Source organism: Sapajus apella, unplaced genomic scaffold (genome assembly GCF_009761245.1).
Source record: "Sapajus apella isolate SASKATOON/1434 unplaced genomic scaffold, GSC_monkey_1.0 scaffold7, whole genome shotgun sequence".
Taxonomy (NCBI): Eukaryota; Metazoa; Chordata; class Mammalia; order Primates; family Cebidae; genus Sapajus; species Sapajus apella.
The window spans coordinates 47,740,521-47,762,855 of NW_022436947.1; the positions used below are offsets into that span (position 1 = coordinate 47,740,521).

At 35.0% G+C, this 22,335-nt stretch overlaps 1 pseudogene across 1 annotated transcript; it reads left to right on the forward strand.

Annotated features, from left to right (window-relative positions):
* Positions 1–8,626: 8,626 nt before the first annotated feature.
* Positions 8,627–9,205, forward strand: LOC116550431 (annotated as a pseudogene). Its single transcript, XR_004268403.1, has one exon. The product of XR_004268403.1 is annotated as a peptidyl-prolyl cis-trans isomerase A-like (transcript).
* The last annotated feature ends 13,130 nt before the right edge of the window (positions 9,206–22,335 follow it).

The window sequence follows — 22,335 nt, forward strand, 5'->3', positions numbered from 1 at the left end:
ACTACCCATCAATTGATGTAGATTTGACCTTCTACTAGGCAAAGTACACCTGGTTGTACCCATCAGAGGAGTTCCCTTCTCCATTTTCCTTCAGTGCCACTCGTGATTTGTTTGTTAATATATATTAAAAACAGAAGACTAGTCCTTGAGTTTTTCAAAACATAATTCTAATGATAGGAAGCATGAATTAAAAATCAAGGAAAAATTAAACCACTTGTAAGCAGAATGCTATACTGAATGAGACAGTAATCGTTGATACAATTTTTTCCTATGACATACATTGTTCGAAGAATGCCCTGCAACAACTAGTTTGTTTATGACCCTCACGCTCAGTATTTGCATGTCTGTTAACTAATATTGACCTTAGTTGGGATAGAAGCATTGCAGGATATTAACGCTGAGCTATCAGAAATCCTGTGACCTGACAATTCTTTAACCATCTTATCCCCTTCCCAATTTGTAAAAGAAATGCAAGCATGATTGGCATGAAGAGATTCTGCAAATCCATTTACCCGGATATCTCAGATAAGAGCAATGAAGGAAATAAATATTAGTCCTTAAAGGTCAGGGATATTCAATTCTTACTTAGTGTGAAATATTTTAAATAATCTGAAGAAAAGACTAGGTGACTGGACACAAGTTTCGAAAAAGGTTTTAAATGTTAAGCACTGTGAGGAAGTCAACAGCTACAGAACCTTAGTAAAGGATTGGCCTTTAAAGATCACTGAGCCAAATCCCATCTCAAATCCCTGAATCCTCTCTGCAACTCTCCATCAAAGGGCTCTTCAGCCTTAAAAAAAAATTCAGTGACTAAGAAATCATTATTTTCCTAGGCAATCATACTAACTTTGGACAGTTCTCAGTTTAGGGGGGCAAAAAAAGTCTTTCTTCAGAGGAGCCAAAACCTATCTCCTATTGTCATAATTCTCACTCTAGGGTCCACACAGGACAAGCCTCATTTCTCTTGCAGTGATGACCCTTCAGAGAGCTTCCTCTCTTTATAATCTTCTCTTCTCTGAGATAAACATCCTCCATTTCTTCCATCATTTTTCACATGACTTGATTCTATATGCACCTCAATTATCTAATAGTCCTCTTAAAATTCACAGCCTGATATAATAACACAGCTTTGGTCTGTAACAGAGTAGAGTAGAAGTATAATTTCCCTTATTTTACAGAGATTTTAGTTCTATTTTTGCAGTGCAATGTCAAGGTGGATTTTCTAGAAGCCACACTACTGTTCAGTATAATTGCTAACATTCATTAGGAGCTCCCTAGGTGCCAAGCACCTCGAAGATACTTCACATGCATCATCTCATTTAATTCTCCTGACAACCACCTATGAGGTAGGTACTATTTTTATCCATACTTCCAAATGAGAAAAATAAACCTGAGAAGAAATACGCATCTTACCCAAGGTCAAATACCCCATAAGTGCAAAATGTGGATTCTAGCCTAGGGTTTCTGAAAAAGCAGTAACTAACACCTCTTGAGCACTTACGTGCCAGCACTGTGCTGAGCCCTTACCTCTAATGGGAAAAATTATTATTCTCATTTTTTACAAAGGGAATCTGAGGCAACAAGGGGTGTAGCAAAATAGTTAGAAATTAATAACTAATTTATCTGAACAAGGCTACTTTATATACCCAGGTTCAGGATCTTATATTTGTCTCTTACAAAATTAATCTTACTGCATTCAGTGCATCACTCTACCCTGTCAAAATTTTTAGATGCTGATTTCATCATCTAAAGTATTTTTATCCCTGCTACTTTTTTTACAATTGCAAATTTCATAAGAAAGGCTTCCATGTGTTCAAGTTACCAACAAATTACACCGCATAGAAGGTGGCCTAGGAAAGATTCATCCACAAGCCACTAAAAACTTCCTTCCAGATGCCCTCAATCCACTCATCAGACCTTAGCAGCACAGTCATTTAACCCCTAATTCACTCCCATCCAGTCCATATTTCTTCATTTGTCCATAAAGATACACGAAGTTTGTTAAGTATCCTTCTGAAGTATAGGTTTGTCATCCCAGCTCACACATAGTAACTCTATCAAAAAAGAATATCATATTAATGTGAAGTAATTTAGGGATAATATTATAAATCTATCTTGGATATTGGTGATTGCCATTTTTTCTTGTAAGTATTCATTATGTTTTAAGAAACAAAACACTAAATTACATATACATTAAATTGTCTCCATACTCATGATACCATGCATTTATTTACATAATTATGTATAACACTTTCTGCATTTTCAAAATCAAATTTGAGTTCCAGTATCTTCCCACTCAGTCTTACGAGTCTTCTGAATTGATTTTGGCTAGGTAGCATGACATATTGCCTTCTGTAATCCAGGGCTTGTGAGATTGACCTCTTGGGCATCTTAAAGATCAACAGTATAATTGTTAGGTTTTGTTTGCATTTCCCATTTAGTTAAACTGAGTTTCACTTTTTCCTTAATTGAATTATTCATCAATGCAAGTGAATTACCTTCTCTCAAAAGTTATCCAGAAGCTTTTGATAGATAGATGCTTGGCACCTGAATAATAATTCTTTAAGACCACAAATCTGTCATGCAGTCTTTTCTGGCTTTAAAATGCCAAAATATAGACAATAGATTTGGCAATTTTCTACTACGTTTGATTTCATTTTTGGCATTTACTAGCTCTTCTTTGTATAAAATAATGTGTTCTTTCAGTTCTGCATTACGGTGTTATACAGAACTGTAAAACAGCTAAAAGCAAAATTAGGGTTTCAAACTTAACATTAAAATGCAAGTATCTGAATGCTACCACATATAACTGTATTATCCCTTGCAAAGGTAATGACTACTAAGAAGCACAGAAGCCAGGGAGTGGATTTTTTGTTTTGTTTCATTTTGTTTTGACATTGCTTTCTGGGAAACACCCAGGTGTCAGGTATATCAAAATACATAACTCTGACAATTGAAGAATTACAATAGTTACACATATTATTGAGGCATTTAGGTCCTAAACTGTGGCCATGTTTCAAAGCAGTATCAAATCGACATTTTTCAACAGTATATTTCTGGTCTCTATTCCCTATCTACAACCTAAAACAGAAAGATGATGAAGCTGTTTGATTAAGAAGAAATAAAGATTATACATCTAAATCGACCATTATAAAATATTTTGTTTAAAATGCTTTATATTTTCTAACTGAATACCAATTTCCCCCAAGTATTTTTGTAAAGCTGGTGTTACTGCTACTGTCCTGTCCCAATTAGTTTTATTTTAAATATATCTGTAGTGCTATTATCCCTCTGAGAGATTAAAAAAAGGTCACTTTCCTTTTCGAAAACAGATTTATACAACAGAGCTTAACAACTGTACTGCTAATGTAATTCTTCCTATACCTCTGAGAGAAAATGCTTCTTGAGATAGATTCAGACCAAGTTTCATTTATAATGTTGATGTATTTTGCCTGAGAAAGACTCAGCTGTGTCACTTCACACATTGGCCAGATCCTAATGAGGTTTTGGTAATAAAATGGAGAAAGATACACGTTCTCATTTTTCCTCGGTCTAGAAATAAAAATTACCTTATCAGTTTGTAGTATGCCTATTCGTATTCCTTTGATTATTTTATGATCCTTAGCATTCGTAAAGTAGACCTTCAGTTTTGATACCACATATCCTGATTGGCATTTAATGATTCTTTTGTTGTTGTTGTTGTTGTTGTTGTTAACAAAATGAGGTGGCCTACAAAGTTTATTAATATCTAACCTAAAAAAATAAAATTACCAAAATGATTTGAACAAGAGCCAACCTACCTCTTTTTATTTAAAAAAGTGGAGGTTGGTGGGGGAGAGCTCCTAAATATTTGTGATTTTAGGGTTATGACTCAGGTTTGAATCTTACTCAGAGGAAGAAAGAAGAAGATGTGTTTCCAAATCTATTCAGGAAATGAATGTTTTCTAAGCAATGGAAGAAAGTAATTACGTAAACAACATCAAGCCATCATCAAAGATGGAAGCTATTCACAGCAGAAACTGAATAAAACAGCTTTACAAAGTAATAAATAGAGTTATTTTACTTGTTTCATACTCCCATGCTTTGTCTCATTCTCATTTTCCCTGTGTTTATAATTGCGAGAGTTTAACTGCTAGTTTTGACTCTACTATCAGTCTTTCATAAATGACACATCGTGGACTGCATAAAACTGACAGGTTTATGCATCTCTGGATAACTCAAATTATTACTAAATAACATTATATTAAATATATTTTGTTTTTGAGATTATATTACTGAATAATATATTTATTTAAATAATAAATTAAATAATAAATTAGTTCCCCTACTAATTCAACTTCAAATCGCTTATCCTAGAATACCTGGCCCCTTCATGCTCTAGCCTCAGTCTGGCTTTTCATTTTTATCATTAACTGTTTCTTTAAAATCACTTAGAATTCAGCCAAACATACTGTTGTCTAAAGTCAGTCCATTTTTTTTTTTATCTCTATATCTTTGTTCATGCTCTTTGATCCTTCTACCTGGAAAGACCTTCTACTCATCCCCTTGTGTCTATCCTATAGATTGGGATAAAATATCATCTTTTTCAAAAAAGCTTTGCTTTATTTCCCCAGTTAGGTGTGAACATTTAATTTATAGCATTTTACTGAATGTATTGCTTATATCATAAAGTTTTTGACATCCAGAAACCTTTCAATATAATTATTGGTATCTTCTGCAGAATAACACAACATCTCACATAATAGAGGGCCCAGTAAATATACATACATATATATGTATAAATAAATGTCTAGTCTACAATCTTGTATTTATACTATCTCATATTCATAAAGGACCCCCCATTCTTTCCATGACAATCTTAAATTTATTGTAGTAATATTCGAAGACTCTAAAATTTCATTTTCCAGTAATATGACACATTTACTGGAAATGTGACCAACCCTCCCACTGAAAATAATTAAAATAATAAAAATTATGTTTAAATGCTTTGATGTGTAAGAAGAAAAGGACTCTTAGAAGTTAAAAAGTATTCACATTGCATGCCTTCTCAAAACATTTTGTATAATGTTTTATTACAAATAAACATTGTTTATTACAAAATATGGTCTTGGGTAGAAGGAAACATAAAATTGCCCCCTTGGGATTCATTTGCACACGCTGACTCTCACCTGAGCTTATAGCCCAACCTCATACTACCTGGGGATATTAAAAAACCTCAGAGAAGAAAATTTAAAATGTTTCTGTGTTGGTAGACTCTCCTCTCCCAGCCACCAATGTTCAGCAGAAACAAATGCAAATAGTCACTGAGGTATAAATTATTAACGTAGTGCTCAGAAACATTCAACAGATAAAATTTCAAGAAACAAACTAATAGTTAAAACTTACAAAATGCACAAAGAAGCAAGTCACCTTGGGTGAGAGGTAGCAAAAGCAACAGACAGCAAAGTTAGATATATAAAGACTTCAGATATTGGAATTATAAGACAATAAATAAAAAAATATATTGAATATATTTTAAAATGTAAAAAAAAAAAACCAAACCTGAAAATATAAAGGGAAAAGAAAAGAATATAAGAAGAGACAAAAGGAGGTTTTAAAAAAAGAAACAGAGAGAGAGAGGGAAGGGAGGAAGTAAGATCAAAGGAAGGAGAGGGAGGGGAAGAGAAGGAAGAGCATAAGGAAGGGAAGGAGGAATAGAAAAGGAAGAAGGACAGAACATTTAGAAGTTTAAAATATAAGGCTGAATGCAGTGACTCATGCCTGTTATCCCAGCACTTTGGGAGGAAGAGGCAGGCGGATCACTTGAGGTCAGGAGTTTCAGACCAGCGTGGCCAACATGGTAAAACCCCATTTCTACTAAAACTACAAAAATTAACCAGGCATAGTGGCAGGCACGTGTAATCCCAGATACTTGGGAGGCTGAGGCAGGAGAATCATTTGAACCTGGGAGGCTGAGGTTGCAGAGAGCCAAGATTGTGCCACTATACTCCAGCCTGGGTGACAAAGTGAGACTCTGTCTAAAAAAAATTTTTTTTTAATTAAAATATAATAATCATAATAGTTTGTTTCTATGCTTCTGATTAAAGACACACTCAAGACTGGGCAATTTACAAAAGAAAGAGGTTTAATGGACTTACAGTTCCACATGGCTGGGGAGGCCTCACAATCATGGCAGAAGGCGAAAGGCACATCTCACATGTTGGCAGACAAAAGAAGAGAGCGTGTGCAGGGGAACTCCTGTTTATAAAACCATTAGATTTCATGATACTTATTCACTATCATGAGAACAGCACAGGAAAGACTTGCCCCCATGAATCAGTTACCTCCCACTGGGACCCTCCCACAACATGTGGGAATTCCAGATGAGATTTGGGTGAGCATACAACCCAACCATATCAATAATAATGAAAACCCAAAACTCAATAGATTCTTTTTTTCCATTTTTTGTCTTTTTCCTGTGGTCTAGGCCAAGAATTCAGGGTTGATTTTTTTTTTTTAATTAAATAAATTTACTTACCTGATAAGGAGGATCTGCAAATATAACTACCAGTGAACATTGCACTTCAGAGTAAAAATATTCCTTTTCAGATCATAAAAATTATCAGAATAACCATTTTTTCAACCTTGAATTAGTGTTATTAGCCAACACCAAAAGGGGATAAGAGGAAATAAAAGTAGAAAGAATAGAAGGGAATAAATTAAATTATCATTATTTGCAAGTGAAATTATTATGTTATTAAAAAAAATTCCAACAGGATCTACAGATGATTTTTAGAATTAAGAGAAGACAAAAGAAGAGATGTTGTGCAGGGGAACTCCTGTTTATAAAACCATTTTTACCAGTTTACTAAGTTTGCAGAATATAAAAATCAACATGTAAAAATCTATTGCATTTCTGTATACCAACAATACAGAGTTGGACAGGAAGCTTTTCAAACTAAAAAATCTATAAAATACTCAGAAATAAATATAATAAAACTCTGCCAAACCATTACTGACAAAAAAAAATATAAAACTGTAACTGAAATTCCGTACATTAAAGAAGGCCTAAATAAATAGAGGTATACAATGCTCACGAACTAAAGGACTCAATGTCATAAAGATGCCAGTTCTATAATTAACATGTAAATTCAATGCAGTGCCAATAAAACTTCAACAGTTTTTTTATCCTATGTATGTGTGTGTACAAATTAATATGTTGAGTCTAAAATGTATATTTAGGTTCAAAGGTCAAAAAATTGTTAAGACACTCTTCTATTGAGGAAGAAGAAAATAAGGCTTTGTGGATTTTCCTTATTAGATTTCGAGATTTATTATAAAGTAAAAGAAATTAAAATCAAGTACTACTGACATGGATTGATAATTAGAGAAATGGAATAAAGACTTTAGAAACAGACTCATACATTTGTTACTTATTACCAAAGTGGTACTAGAAATTTGTGGAAGGGACCATTGGGCATCTATAAGGGGAACAAATGATATTGTGTCTCTAACTAATACCATAAACAACAATCAATTTCAGTTGAATTAATAATCTATATGTGATTGCAAAATAGCTACAACTAGAATACAATCTAGGAAAATATTTTCAGTGGCCTCACTACGGAAATATTTCCTAAATAAAATGAACAAACATAAAGGAAATTATTGATAAAATGGACTATATAAAAATTAAGAACTTTTGATCCTCAAAAGACACCAATAAAAATATTAAATGTGAACAAACACAAAGAAACAAATCAGAAGATATTCCTGGGAGAAGGATTTGTATCCAGAATACGTAGAGTTCTTTCTTTTTTTTGTTATTTATTTATTTATTTATTGAGACAGAGTCTCACTCTATTCACTCCCAGGCTGGAGTGAAGTGGCGCAATCTCGGCTCTCTGCAAACTCCACCTCTTGGATTCAAGTGATTGTCATGTCTCAGCCTCCCAAGTAGCTAGGATTACAGGCATGTACCACCGTGCCTGGCCCAGCATATGTAAAGAGTTCTTATAAAACAATAAGAATTGAGAAATCAGCAAAGTTTTTTTTTCAATTCCTTTAACAGATTTAACTTGTTAACTACATACAAATACTTCCTAAATCTCTACTTCAATGTCCTGTAACCACATTAATTTTAATAAATTTAAAGTTGAAGTAATCTATTTCCTAAACCCAGAGTCATCCAGCTCAAAACTTGTAGTAATACTTACATTTAACTTACCTTGCTTTCCATATTCAATTGTTCACTAAATACAGTAAGTTCTTCCTCTCCAAAGTTTCTCACATTTTTGTCCTTTTTATTCCTATGTTACCTTTTCTTGAACTTGTGATAAAGTTCTAACTGGTCTCCCTGCCTCAGATTTCTCACTTTTATACCTTTCCTGCTTCCTGCTCACAGATCTGGATTAATCCATCTTTTGTGTTTTTAGAAAGCACTCTAGGAAAAAATAAAATTAATCCACCTGAACACAATTTAATTTCAAATTAAAAGATGTTTAATCATAACCATATAATAAAATATTATTAAATGTAATCTAAGAATGGAGAGTGGCTTTTTGGTTACATAAGTCATGCAACTATATATTACAGAGTACGTGAAAAAAAAAATTATGGCTTTGCAGACACCGCCGCCGCCTGGAGCCTTCTAGTATCAGCCATGGTCAACCCCACCGTGTTCTTTGACATTGCAGTCACGGCAAGCCCTTGGGCCGCGTCTCTTTCGAGCTGTTTGCAGACAAGCTTCCAAAGACAGCAGAAAACTTTCGTGCTCTGAGCACTGGAGAGAAAGGATTTGGTTATAAGGGTTCCTGCTTTCACAGAATTATTCCAGGGTTTATGTGTCAGGGTGGTGACTTCACACGCCATAATGGCACTGGTGGCAAGTCCATCTACGGGGAGAAATTTGATGATGAGAACTTCATCCTAAAGCATACAGGTCCCGGCATCTTGTCCATGGCAAATGCTGGACCCAACACAAACGGTTCCCAGTTTTTCATCTGCACTGTCAAGACAGTGGTTGGATGGAAAGCATGTGGTCTTTGGCAAGGTGAAAGAAGGCATGAATATTGTGGAAGCCATGGAGCGCTTTGGGTCCAGGAATGGCAAGACCAGCAAGATCACCATTGCTGACTGTGGACAACTTTAATAAGTTTGACTTGTGTTTTATCTTAACCACCAGACCATTCCTTCTGTAGCTCAGGAGAGCACCCCTCCACCCCATTTGCTCTCAGTATCCTAAAATCTGTGCTCTCACTGCAGGTCCCTTTGGGTTCCATGTTTTCCTTGTTCCCTTCCCTGCCTAGCTGGATTGCAGAGTTGGGTTAAGTTTATGACTATGAAATAAAGACTAAATAACAAAAAAAAAAAAAAAAAAAAAAAAAAGAAAAGAAAAAAAAATTATGTGTTTTTTATTAGGACCATAAAAACATACAATAGTAAAAATTAAAGAACTACAGCTACATAAAGCAACATAGATGACTCCAAAGGATATAGTTTTAAACAAAAAAGCAAGTTATACAAAATGCACATAATATAGTTCTATTCATATAAAGCACAAATACATACCACCTATGTGGATTGTTTTCTAAGTTGTCAATACTGTTGATTCTTTACAATCTGAAGGCAAGCAATTTATTTAGGTTGAAATCTGAAAATAATTTTACTACATTATAAATTTTCTGGGAGTCAGCCAAGGAGCTTTCATCACATCTTTTTTAGAAATTGGCAAGGTATAAATTAGAAAGGAAGAAAAAGAGAATAAAATGTGAACAGCAGAATGAGAGAAGTATACATTTTTTTCTCTGGTGCCAAAATCAATACATTTCAATATTTCAACTTCACCTTTCTTTTACCTTTTTTCAGAGTTCAAGTAAGCAATATTTTAGTTTGCCTTACATGCCTTATAAAATGCTCAATATATTGACCAGAGGATACAATCATCAATTATATTAATATCAGAATTATTATGTAAAGCAATGAACCATGTTCAAAGACCTGGTTTCTACATACAGTTCCACCATATTAATGTGTCCTTCATCAAGTCACACAACTTCACTGAGCCTCAGTTTTCCCTTCTGTTAAAACAGAAATTAGCATGCCTGCCTCAGAACATCCTCCTGAGAATTAAAATAGTAAACATATTTTTTTTGGTTAAATTCCTGTGTGGTACCCAACATATAATAAGCATTCAGCAAATATCAGTTCCCTATGACTATTTTTGTGCTACAAGATCATCTGAATCATTTAAAATTAAGAGTGAGGAGGGGCAAAATTGAACCTCAGAAGGCAAGCAGCTGCTTAATTTGCCCCCATTCCATAATTATGAGGTCACCAAATCTGTTGAAAACATATATATTTATAAGTCTTTTGTGACCAAAAAGAGGTCATGATAATTCTAACTTATGTTTGCTTTTCCCTAGCTATTCTGTCACTATGTATTTAATATTCTCACTGGTTTATTTTCCTCTTTATTTTATGTAAGTTCTTTGCCAATTTGATGACAACCAACATGTCCTGTCATTTGTTTCCTGTTCTTTTACGTAATTTTCTTATGACCCAGATCCCAGATCCCAAATTCCTAATCCTATCCTCCTTTAAGTTGCCTCTGACTGGTTAACATTTAGTCTGTTTTTATGCTTATGAAAATAATTAACCTGTTATTGGTATATTCAATTTCCTACACTGTTGAGGCCCTCCTCCTTCTGTTGTTTCAGCTGTTGAACATGGAGGACTGTCTGCAATTGTCTATGAGGAATCTGGGCATACATTTGAACCCAGAAAACATGTTATGACACATACCATAATGTATACATTATTCCTAAGGTTAAATGAGACCCGAATGCCTTAACCAGAATGAATCGAGACTTCCTACCTTAATCCATTTTCTCTATCTGTGCATGTGAACGTTTAACTCTCTTTTTACTTTCACAGTGTCTAATACAATTATATGCACCAAGCTGATCATCAATAAATCTTGTTGACTGACAGATTCCTTTTAAAGAATGTGACATAGACAATAGGAAGGTCACATTCCCCAACTTTGGAATCTAGGTCAGGCCACGTAACTAGTTTGGCCAATGAAATGTAGGGTGGTGACATACCTTACTTTCTGGCCTGACCCCTAAAACATCCCATGTGGTCTTCCACGCTCTTTGCTTGTCAGCTGGTCAAACAGAGGGCACCTGGGGTGGGAATATGGAAGTTTTCCTAGAAAATAGAAGCTCCCAATGGAAGGAACCTGGGTCTCTGATGCAACACTGGGGAAGAAAACCCCTAGGAGAGCCACCAGATCTCTTTTGGTTTGTGACATCAGTAAGAAATAAAACATTTCTGTATTAAGCCGCTGCAACTTGCAAGCTGTTTCTCATAGTGGCTTATGTTAATTATTCTGTCAAGTATCATGAACTACCTTACTACCTGACAGTTTACATGTCAGAACCTCACTTATCTTTGGATCCCTCCCTCCCTAACTAGCAGAGCATATAATGAAGAAATACTTAATATAAGTTACTGGTTAATTCCTGATTATTTTGTAATTTATAGTTCCAGTCTGTGTCTTGAAGTCTTTTGCTTTTCGAAGCATTCTGATTACATGAAAATACCCTCAGAAGAGTTATTTCTTTAGTTCTTATTACAAAAGTACCTTATCAGGATTAGTATAAGACTGGAAGAGAAGTGAGCAGAGTTCTGAGAAAGAAGTAGGAGCAGGGAAAAATTTGACTGGCCCAACAAAATCCTGCTTCACAATTTTTCCCTGGAGCAGCCCTGAAAAAGAGTGTGCAAGAATAGTCATTTTACTCCTGAAAGGTATTTTATTACTCTAACAGCTAAAGTAGTAAACTAGCATGATTGAGAAATAGCAGAAGGAAAATGGTATCTCCCTAATGATTCTTTCTCATTTCAGATACTATCCACTGTTCTGAGTTAACATATTTAAGAATAATGCACCCCTCCCCACTAAAGATATCCATATCCTAATCCCCAGAATTTATGAATATGATACTTTACCTGCCAAAAGGGACATTGCAGATGTGATTGAGTTAAGACCTGTGCAACAGGGAGAAAGGAGAAATTATCGTGAATTATCCAAAGGCCCAATGTAATCATAAGAAAACTTAAATGTGTAAGAGGGAAGCAGAAGAGTCAGAGTTAAAGTGATGTGATGTGAGAAAGACTTAGAGGGACATTGCTGGTTCTGAAGATGGAAGAGGGAGGTGGGAGACCCTTAAAAACTGGAAAAGACAAGAAAACAGAGGCTTCCTTGGGGCCTCCAGAAAGGAGCATAGCCCTGTCAGCCCCTGATTTTAGCCTAGTGAGACCCATTTGGATGCCCCGCCTCCAGAATTGTAAGATAATAGATTTGTGTGGGTTTAAACCACAAATTTTGTGGTAATTTGTTACAGCAGAAATAGGGAAGTAAGACAATAGTCATTGAAGGCCTCTTTTAAAATGTAAACATAATATTGGGAGAGGGAAGCAAGACCAAAGTAAGAATCAAACTATTATTCAATCACTATATTTGTTTAATCATGTGAGAAAAGGCTTTGGAAATCTGTCTTAAGATGGGCACATTTTCACTTGTTATGTCCATCAGGAGGAATTCAAATATGGCATTTCCTCTTCAGTGGATTAAGAAGCCAGGATGCAGTTCTGTAGAGAACGTAAGAGCTAGACAAGGGCATGGGGTGACTGAGGCGCTGAAATAGAGAAGGATTCTAGGAGGTTTTTATGTTTCTGTTTTCCTGAGAGGTTTTTAAAACATGAATAATAAAAAAGAAACACAGTAGTAAACATCCAGACTTGTGGGATAATGAAAAATACCAATAATTTCAAAACACCTTCATTTCCAGGATGACTTTAGTAATTTAGGAAGTCATGGCCTGTCCTAGATATGAATATGTTTACTGATTTTTGGAAAATACATACAACCTTACATTTCATACCAGAAAAAGATGTAGATGGCAAGTAATTCTTTCTTGACTAAATACAGTATAAATAGTACATTAGAGGCTAAACTAGAAATAATTTTAAAAAGGTGAATGGATCAATTTTATTTATTTAGAATTTTAAAAATTAGAATTAATGCTAAGAATGAAACCAAATTGTTAACAATGGCTGTCTTTAGGTGATGAAGTTAAAGAGTTATAATTTTTTCTTCTTCTTAGTTTTTTATATCTTAATTTTATATAATGAATGTGCACTACTTTTAAAATTATTCTGTGATAAGAGCAGTTAATATCAGGTCTACTCTCTCAACAAATTTTTAATTATACTGTACATTATTGTTAGCATAGGTACAATGATGTATAGCAGATCTCTAGAGCTTATTTATTTTGCTTGACTGAAACTTTATGCTTGTTGACTAGTGACTCCCCATTCTCCCTTCTTCTCAACCCAACTTACACTATTCCACTCTTTGATTCTACAAATTTAATTATTTTAGATACCTTATGTAAGTGAGATCATTCAGTATTTGTCCTTCTGTCTCTGTCTCATTTAATTAGCATAATGTCCTCTAGATTATTCCATGCCATCACATATTTCAGAATTTCCTTGTTTAGTAAGGCTGCATAATATTTCATTATGTACATATACCACATTTTCTTTATATATCCATCTGTCAATGAACATTTTGATTATTTTCACATCTTGGCTATTGTGAATAGTGCTGCAATGAACATGAGAGTGCAAATATCTCTTCAAGATCCTGATTTCAATTCTTTTGGATAAATATCCAGATCTAGGAATCCTGGATTATATGGTAGTTCTATTTTTAATTATGAAGGGAATCTCCATACTGTTCTCCATAGTATCATGGCACCTACACCATTTTGCATTCACACTAACCATGTGCAAGGGTTTCAGTTTCTCCATATCCTCCTCAACGCTTGTTGTCTTTTGTGAGTTTTTTTTTGTTAACAATGACCATACTAATGGATATGAGGTGATATCTCCTCGTGGTTTTGATTTGTATTTCTCTGATGATTAGTGATGTTGAACATTTTTTCTTATGCATGTTGTCCATTTCTCTGTGTTCTTTGAATGTGCATTACTCTTAAATTTGACAAATTAATAGGTCTTTAAATATTAAGGTCTTCCTTGACTAATTTTTTTAGTGGAGGAAGAGTTTTTATAACATAGTGAAGGTTAGCAATTGAAAAGTAAAGTTACATCTTTTTTTAATATACAAAATTTTAGGCCAGGTATGATGGTACATGCCTGTAGTCCAACCTACTTAAAAGCCTGAGACAAAAGGTTACTTTGAGACCTGGAATTCAAATCCAGCCTAAGAACGTGGAAAGACCCTGTCTCTAAAGAAAAAGAAAATTTAGTTTTCTATGCTCAACAACAAAACTCTAAGAACTTTTTTTTGTTTGTTTTCACAATTATTTTTAGTTGACACATGATTGTTCATATTCTTAGGTACAGTGTGATATTTTGATACACATGTATAATGAATGCATAATGATCAAATCAAGGTAATTAGCATATCCATCACTTTAAACATTTATGACTTATTTATGTTGAGAACATTCAAATCCACTCCTCTAGTTATTTGAAAATATACAAAAAAAAAGTTGATAACTATAGCCAATCTATTGTGCTTCCTCCTACCTAGCTGGACTTTTGCATCTGTGAATCAACCTTTGGCTACTCCCCCAAACTCCTGTCCTTCCCCTGCCTCTAGTAACTATTCTACTCTCTAATTCTATGAGATCAAGTTTTTTAGCTTCCACATATTGGTTACATCTTAATTAATTGTCAAGAGGTAACTATGCCTTGTGTCAGTGACCTGTAAAAGTTCTCTGCAGTAATTATACTCTTAAAAGTACACCTTTGAGGAAGATACAGAGGAAACGGAACTCTTATAATACACTGCTGGTGGGAATGTAAATTAGTGAAATCTCTATGGAAAACAGTAAAGAGATTTCTCAAAGAACTAAAGACAGAACTACCATTCAACTCAGCAGTCCTCACCACTGCGTATCTACCCAAAAGAAATCAACATGTCAAAAAAGATACTTGAACTCGTATGTTTATCGCAGCACTATTCACAACCGCAAAGATACAGAATCAAACTAAGTGTCCATCAACAAATAGATGGATGAAAAAAATGCGATGGAATTCTATTTAGCCATAAAAAACCATGAAATTATGTCTTTTACAGCAATATGGATGGAACTGGAGGTCATTACCTTAAGTAAAACAAGCCAGGCACTCAAACATAAATATCACCAGTTCTTATAAATGGATGCTAAAAAATGTGTTCACACAAACATGGAGAGTAGAATGATGAATAATGGAGACTCAGAAGGATGAGGGAGTGAGTGGTCAGAGGATGATGAGAAATTGATTAATGAGTAAAATGTACATTATTTGGGCGATAAATAAAAGCCCTGACTTGACCAATATGCAATCTATGCATGTTACAAAATTGCACATGTACCCCACAAATTTGTAAAAATAAAAAGGAAAAAAACTATACCTTTGAAAAGGGAGGCCAAGCAAGGAGCCACCTCCTGAGGAGAGTCATTCCAATCTTTTGGGAAATTTGCGCATCTTCCCTACAACTAGAGAAATTGTAGATTATTCAAATCTACAGGTAATCTACAAAGGTAAAACCATATATTATAGAATTTATACTGACAAAAAGAGGACTGAGCTCAGGGAACTTAAGCTTTATGTGTAGTGTTTTTATTTTTCAGAACAGCAACAGGCAAAGTTTTTCTATGTCAAGCCAGGTAGTAAACATTTTAGGGTTTATAAGTCGCAAGACTCTGTTGCAACTCCTCTACTCTGCCATTGTAGCTTGAAAGCAGCATAAATGTAGTTACCATAATGGATTGCAATTTTTGTTTTTGTATGTTATAATATTGTCCCATTATTTTCTATCCATGGATCATGTGTGAGAGAAAGAATAAGTATGCATGAATATAAATGTGTAAAATCAATGTGGCCTTGAAAATAGAAGTACAGACAAAGGCAATCTGATGGATTCTAACCCAAGTAAAGTATAGACCAATGAAGGGGAGTCTCAGCTTGGAAGTTAAGAGATTGGGTGCTGGTTCTACCAACAAACTTAAATTTGGGGCTTCTCAGCGTCTTCCTGAATAAACTTAAATCAAAGCATTCTGATTCTACTTTATTTCTCCTGCCAACTGTAACAATTGAGCTACCTTATCTCTGGTGGTTAGGTACTGCTACCTACCCTCTACCTTTCTGGGATACCATCATCCCCATTATTTCAATGGCAGCATCTCTCGCTATCATCTCTAGCCTCCAAAGAACAGCCACCACAGTTATTTTCATGGAGGCTGGAACCCCTCTCACTAATATACTTTTCAATGCGTTAGTAAAGGGAGTAATTGCTAAGCACCCTCTAGTGTTATTTCTCTAAATGGTAATAGCTAAGTAATGGGTAAACTGCAAAAAGGTGTATCTCCTTTTATTTATTGACCAGGGATAGGGTAGAGCAAGATTTCTTATGATTAAGACACTCCAACGTTCCTACCTCCTTATACCCTTGAATTCCTTCCTCAATATTATGTTCAAAATCTTTACCATCTTAACCTCATTGAATACAGACCATCACTGAGTCCAGATTTTAGTCAATCAACCAAAAAAACCGTTATAGCTACTTGTAGCTACTCAAGCTAATACATTAAATCCAGACTCCTTATGAATTCTTATCAATACATTTAGCCTAATGCAATATATTTTAACTACCTTCATCTAACAATCAGAAAATCCATCCCCATATAAATTCCACAGGCTTCTTCCAACATATATATTAGCAAAATCTTGCAGTTATTTTGTGTATAGATTGTGCCCTCCTACATCATACCTGGTATTTAATCTGACTCAGGTTATGGAACACCAGGCCACAGGAGATGGTGCTGGTAGATCTTCACAAGACTAAGCATTACATTACAAAGCAACTGCCTCCTGCAAGTTTATTATAAGATCTTCAAATAAGGGAAGGCCAGTATTCACAAATACAATAGGAAGAGCTGATTCTACTGAAAGGGAGGTTCAGAAAAATTCAGGGGTTCAAGACTCTAAGGCTGGAGTCCACTTGATACCCCATTCCAAGTCTCACTCCTTCCCAATCAATGTCCTAAATTCATGTAACAGATTGTCAAGTCTGTAAGCTCAACTTGTAATTCTGCAGCCTACACAATTAAGTTCTGGGCTGACCTGCAAAGTCATTTCAGTGGCTACAAAAAGTAAAAAGTTCTTTTATGGCTGCTATAGAAACACTGTGGTTCTCCATCAATGCCGTTAGTTGAGAGTTTAAAGACCTGAACTTGTCACCTTTTCTCTGTAAGCTCTCCAGTGCAGTTAAAAGCAGTTACCTAACTTCTAGTTTTTGTGGTTTTCATTACTACCAAAAAGATATGACTATGCCACTTGGTCCCTAAGGCATTTGCTTCAGTAAACACTTCATCACAATCAGCCACAAGAGATCATTTCATTAATTATGATATCAATGTAAGTTATGGATTTACCTGAACTTGTCACCTTTCTCTTTAAGCTCTCCAGTGCAGTTAAAAGCAGTTACCCTAACTTCTATTTTTGTGGTTTTCATTACTACCAAAAAGATATGACTCTGCCACTTGGTCTCTAAGGCATTTGCTTCAGTAAACACCTCATCACAATCAGCCATAAAAGATCATTTTATTAATTATGATATCAATATACATCATGGATTATTAATAACTCATTTTTTATCAGCAAATGGTTGAGCAGTGTATTTAAGGCTAAGAACATAACTGAACCAATTCTAGAATTCCATCTGTTGATTTGCTTTCTGGGACCACTCTCATTACTATGCATTAGGACCTGTCAAGAAAACAAGCACTATAGTATTTCAGCAGTGGGGATTAAATACAAGAAACTGTTTATACAAGTATTGGTGACCTGAAAGAGCAAAATAGAAACAGGAAGGTAACCCAGAGATAAGTACAGCTAAAATCCCTTAGGCCAGGAGAGAAAAGAAGAGTTTAGATTATCAAAACTTAGAAGCTCTAAAAAGGTGGGACCTGGCTACTCCAGGTACTCCTGAGAAAACAAATGAGGCTAATTATGCAAGTGCCAAAAGAAGCAGCAGCCTGAAACAAAATGCTCATGCTAGCATCTACTGACGAGAATAACAAGCAAACAGGATGAAAATCCCTTCTCTCCTCTGCCTAACTTCCAATTTTCCGGTAGGGGCCAGCTACTGGCTGAACCTAACAGAAAAAGGATGCTGGGAAATGTAGTTTGCAGAGTCCAAACTACATTATTACACTGCAGAGTAGAGAAGACTTGGAGTGAAATGGTAATAGCTAAGTATCCGGTCCACTGCCAAAAGATGTTTCTCCTTTTATTCATTGGCCAGAAGTAAGTCACTTGCCCACATCCTACCTGCTAAGAAAGATGAAGAGTGTTATCTAAACTCTGGGCATCCTGTGTCCTTCTACAAAGAATGGGGAAATGACTGTGGGGAGCAGCTTGCTGTTTCTGTCACAAAAGAAAACCCATGGCTGGCAGGCAAGCTCTGTTCCTGATTATATAAGACAGAAGAACTAGGTTATTAGAAATTGTTAAAATCATTCACTTTCTTACCTAAATGTACGTTATTATTTCTACCCATTGTGACTCAGATTTTTTTAAGGTAGGCTTCTAGTTATTCCATCCCAGGCTGTATGCCAAAGACCTGGATCATTGCCTGGTAAACAACAATGACTAGATTTTATGTATAAATCAAATGTTAAGTCATACCCAAATGGTTAGACTCAGATTATGAGGCTGAGATAAAACTTTATCACACGAGAAAAACACTTATATTATTTCTATTGAAAATATTCCCCCAAAATGACAATCTAAACTGGAATTCTCAGATATGGTGCTAGAAGTGTAAAATAGTACAATTATTGAAAGAAACCAGCAGTTTGTTACGAAGTTAAACATATGCCTATGCTGTGACACAGCAATTTCTCTCCTAATTATGCAAATGAAATGAAAGCACATATCTACAAAGAGACTGCTACAAGAATGTATAGGGACACTATTCATAATAGCCAATATATTAAAACAAACCAAATGTTCATCAAAAGGAGAATGAATGAACATATTATTACTCAGCAAAAAAAAAGTATGCACTCCCAGTGTGTGCTACATTATTTAAGATTATATTGAACAACAACAAAACACACATACACAACAACAAAAGACACTCACACAAGACTGCATATTGTGTGATTCCATTCAAGAACAAGAAATGATAATAGAAATCAAAACCATAGTTTTTTATGAGGATTTCATTATGAGGATGAAATATGAAAATGTTTTACTCTTATAATTAAAAATATATAATAAAGCTTTCCAGGGGAAAAACAGATGATTTACAAGCTTTCAGCTGCAATAATATCTTAATGACAATAACTCTTACTTATAAATTATCTAAAATATCATTTTTACTTATAAATTATCTGAACAAGATCTGGGAAAAAATACAGGCTCACAGGCACATTCTTACAAATGTACTTTCTTAGGCATATAGCAATGTCTTTATGTCTCCACCAGGTAGAAAAGCCAACAGACCAACCCCCATTTACCTGATGGATTTGTCATAACTGGAAGTCTGGTCCTGTGCCTTATAAACTCAGGGACCTGACTGGTCATCATGCCGAGAGCACAGCCATCTCCCAAAGAGACTCATATTAACCAACGCAAAAGAATGAAGCATGAAAACCTGAATGCCAACTTAGTATTATAGAATTTTTTAAATTGCATTTTCGCCACCTAGGTTCTGTTGGCTCTGTTAGAGAAGGGGTGAGCGTAAGTTGCAGAGTCTGTTGGCTTTCTTGGGGTTGGGAGTAGAAACACATGAGAACTCTAGCTCTGTGGGCAAAAGAAAAAAAATTGGGAGAGGACCTTCTAAAATCTAAAATCAAGGAATCAATAACAATTGCTAACACATACAGTATTTACTGTGTGTCAGACACTGTTTATCAGAAATCCTGTGTCCCTCACTGGTATGGTATGAATGTGGTTTGTCCCCTCCAAAACTCATTTGGAACTTTGGTCACTAATGTAACAGCATTAAGAGGTGGTATAACCTTTAAGAGTTTTCTGAGTCATGGAGGCTCCACCCTCATTAATGTCATTCTAGTGGGAGTAAGTTAGTTCTAGGGGCAGGGGGCATGTTATTACGAGAGTGGGTTGTCATAAAAGTGAGCGGCTTCCTCAGCCTTCTCTTGCTTCTTCTCTTGACGTAGGATACTTTCTCCATGTACTGAAGCAGCTCAAGGCCCTTGCCAGATCTCAGCACTATGCTCTTGAACCTCCCAGCCTCCAGAACTGTGAGCCAAATAAAATTATTCTCTTTTTAAATTACCCAGCCTCAGTAATTCTGTTACAGAAACAGAATATGGACTAAGGCACATACTTATTAATACTGAGGCACATAGTTATTATTAACTGTAGGACAGAGCGAGTCCTCACATGTCCCTGAACATTAGCTGTAAAATGACAATAATAAAGTCATGGACTCTATGACTCAGGGAGTCATTATGAGGATGAAATATGAAAATATACCAAACATTTGGACCTGCATGACACACAGTCAGCACAAAAAAAATTATCATTCTAAAAATAAGCCATCCAGATACATTTTATCTGGCCAGATTAATTTTTTCTCTAAATCCCCATCTCTTTTGCATATGATAAACTCCCCTAACGCCCATAGATTCCCTACATTTCTCTTGGAGTCTTGCCCTCAGAAGAAGGGACGGCAAGAGGCAGGGGCCCTCTTGGGGGCACAGTAGCATTGATGCTACAGTGGAAATTATGACAGGAAATCATGATATCAGAAAACAACTCAAATAATGGACAATATTTGACAAAGAAAAGACTTAAGTAAAGTGTGTATAATATTAACCTGTAAGATTTGATTTTGTCTATATGGCTATGGAAGATAAGTTAAATTCTAGTTCAACAAATATTTATTGAATATTTTCTTAGTGCTGAGATCTATGCCGGGGACTTTTATATATGTCTTCATTTGATTAATTTAATTCTAATTTAATGTTATTCTTACTGTAATATTATGAAGTAGGTTTTACAGTCCCTATTTTACAAATGAGGAAACTAATGTCCAATGGAAGTAGAATATTTTGCCCAAGATTAAGTAACTATTAGGGAGAGAAATCAAGATTCAAAACCAGTTATTCCAGACCCCACATTCAGTGTTTGTTCAGTAACTTCCTCCAAGAGTGAAAGACATATTTGAGAGTTTATAATACACACACACACACACACAATCATTAGAGCTTGACTTAGAATGGCATGGGCAGTAATGGGATGTAGTTTGTTCTCCATTATTGGAGGTAATCAGACAAAAGCTAAATGACTACTTAACAAGAATATTATAGACGAGGTTTCAATGTCAGATAACACAATAAGTGACAGCTATCTTGAGTCTCTTCCAACTCTGAAATCCTTAAGTCTATAACTTTAAATACATAAGTAGATACCACAGACCCACTCAATTTATTATACAAGTAGAAAATTAAATAACACAAACTAGTCAGCATACAAGAACCAAATATGCCAATGACATAGGTATTTTTAAAAGGATAAAGGTCCATGGACAGTGTGCTCCAGCTATGGCTTCCTGGAGGTACCTCGAGGAATGCAAAGCATGACTTGGATTTGGAGAGAGAATTTCAGGGGAGAGCAGCATGATCAGAGGCACAGAGGCAATAAGTCATGTTTGGGAAACAGTGATAATATCAGCTGATCTTGAGTAGAAAGATTCTATACAGATAAGACTGAGTATATGAATAGAAAAATAGGAATGGTTAAAGGGTTCTGGGAGACTTTTTTTTTTTTTTTTTTAACAATGGAGAGTGTTTGGAATACTTTTTTCAAGGGAACACATGAATAATCTTTTAAAATTTTAAGAGAACAAAACAAGACAGCAAGACTAAAGGTTAGTAGCAAACCAGAGGATAAGAAAGAAAGAGACAAGAAAAATTCAACACAACCCTTACACCAATCAGAACTTTAAATGGATAAATAGCAAAAACTGTGATCATACCAAAAGAAAATCCAGGTAAATTGTTTCATCATCTTCAGGTAATGATTTTCTAAGCATAATTCCAAAGTAAGAAATAAAGAAAAATACAGACAGATTCAGCTAAATCGAACTTAAAATTTCTGGTTTGTTAAGTACAACCTGAATAAAGTAAAGGACAACTAAAAAACTGGAGAAAGCATAAGCCATATATATGGTTTCTTATGCTTTCTCCAGTTTTTTAATATATTATGGTATTCAGTATATTATAATTTTTATATGTAATATAT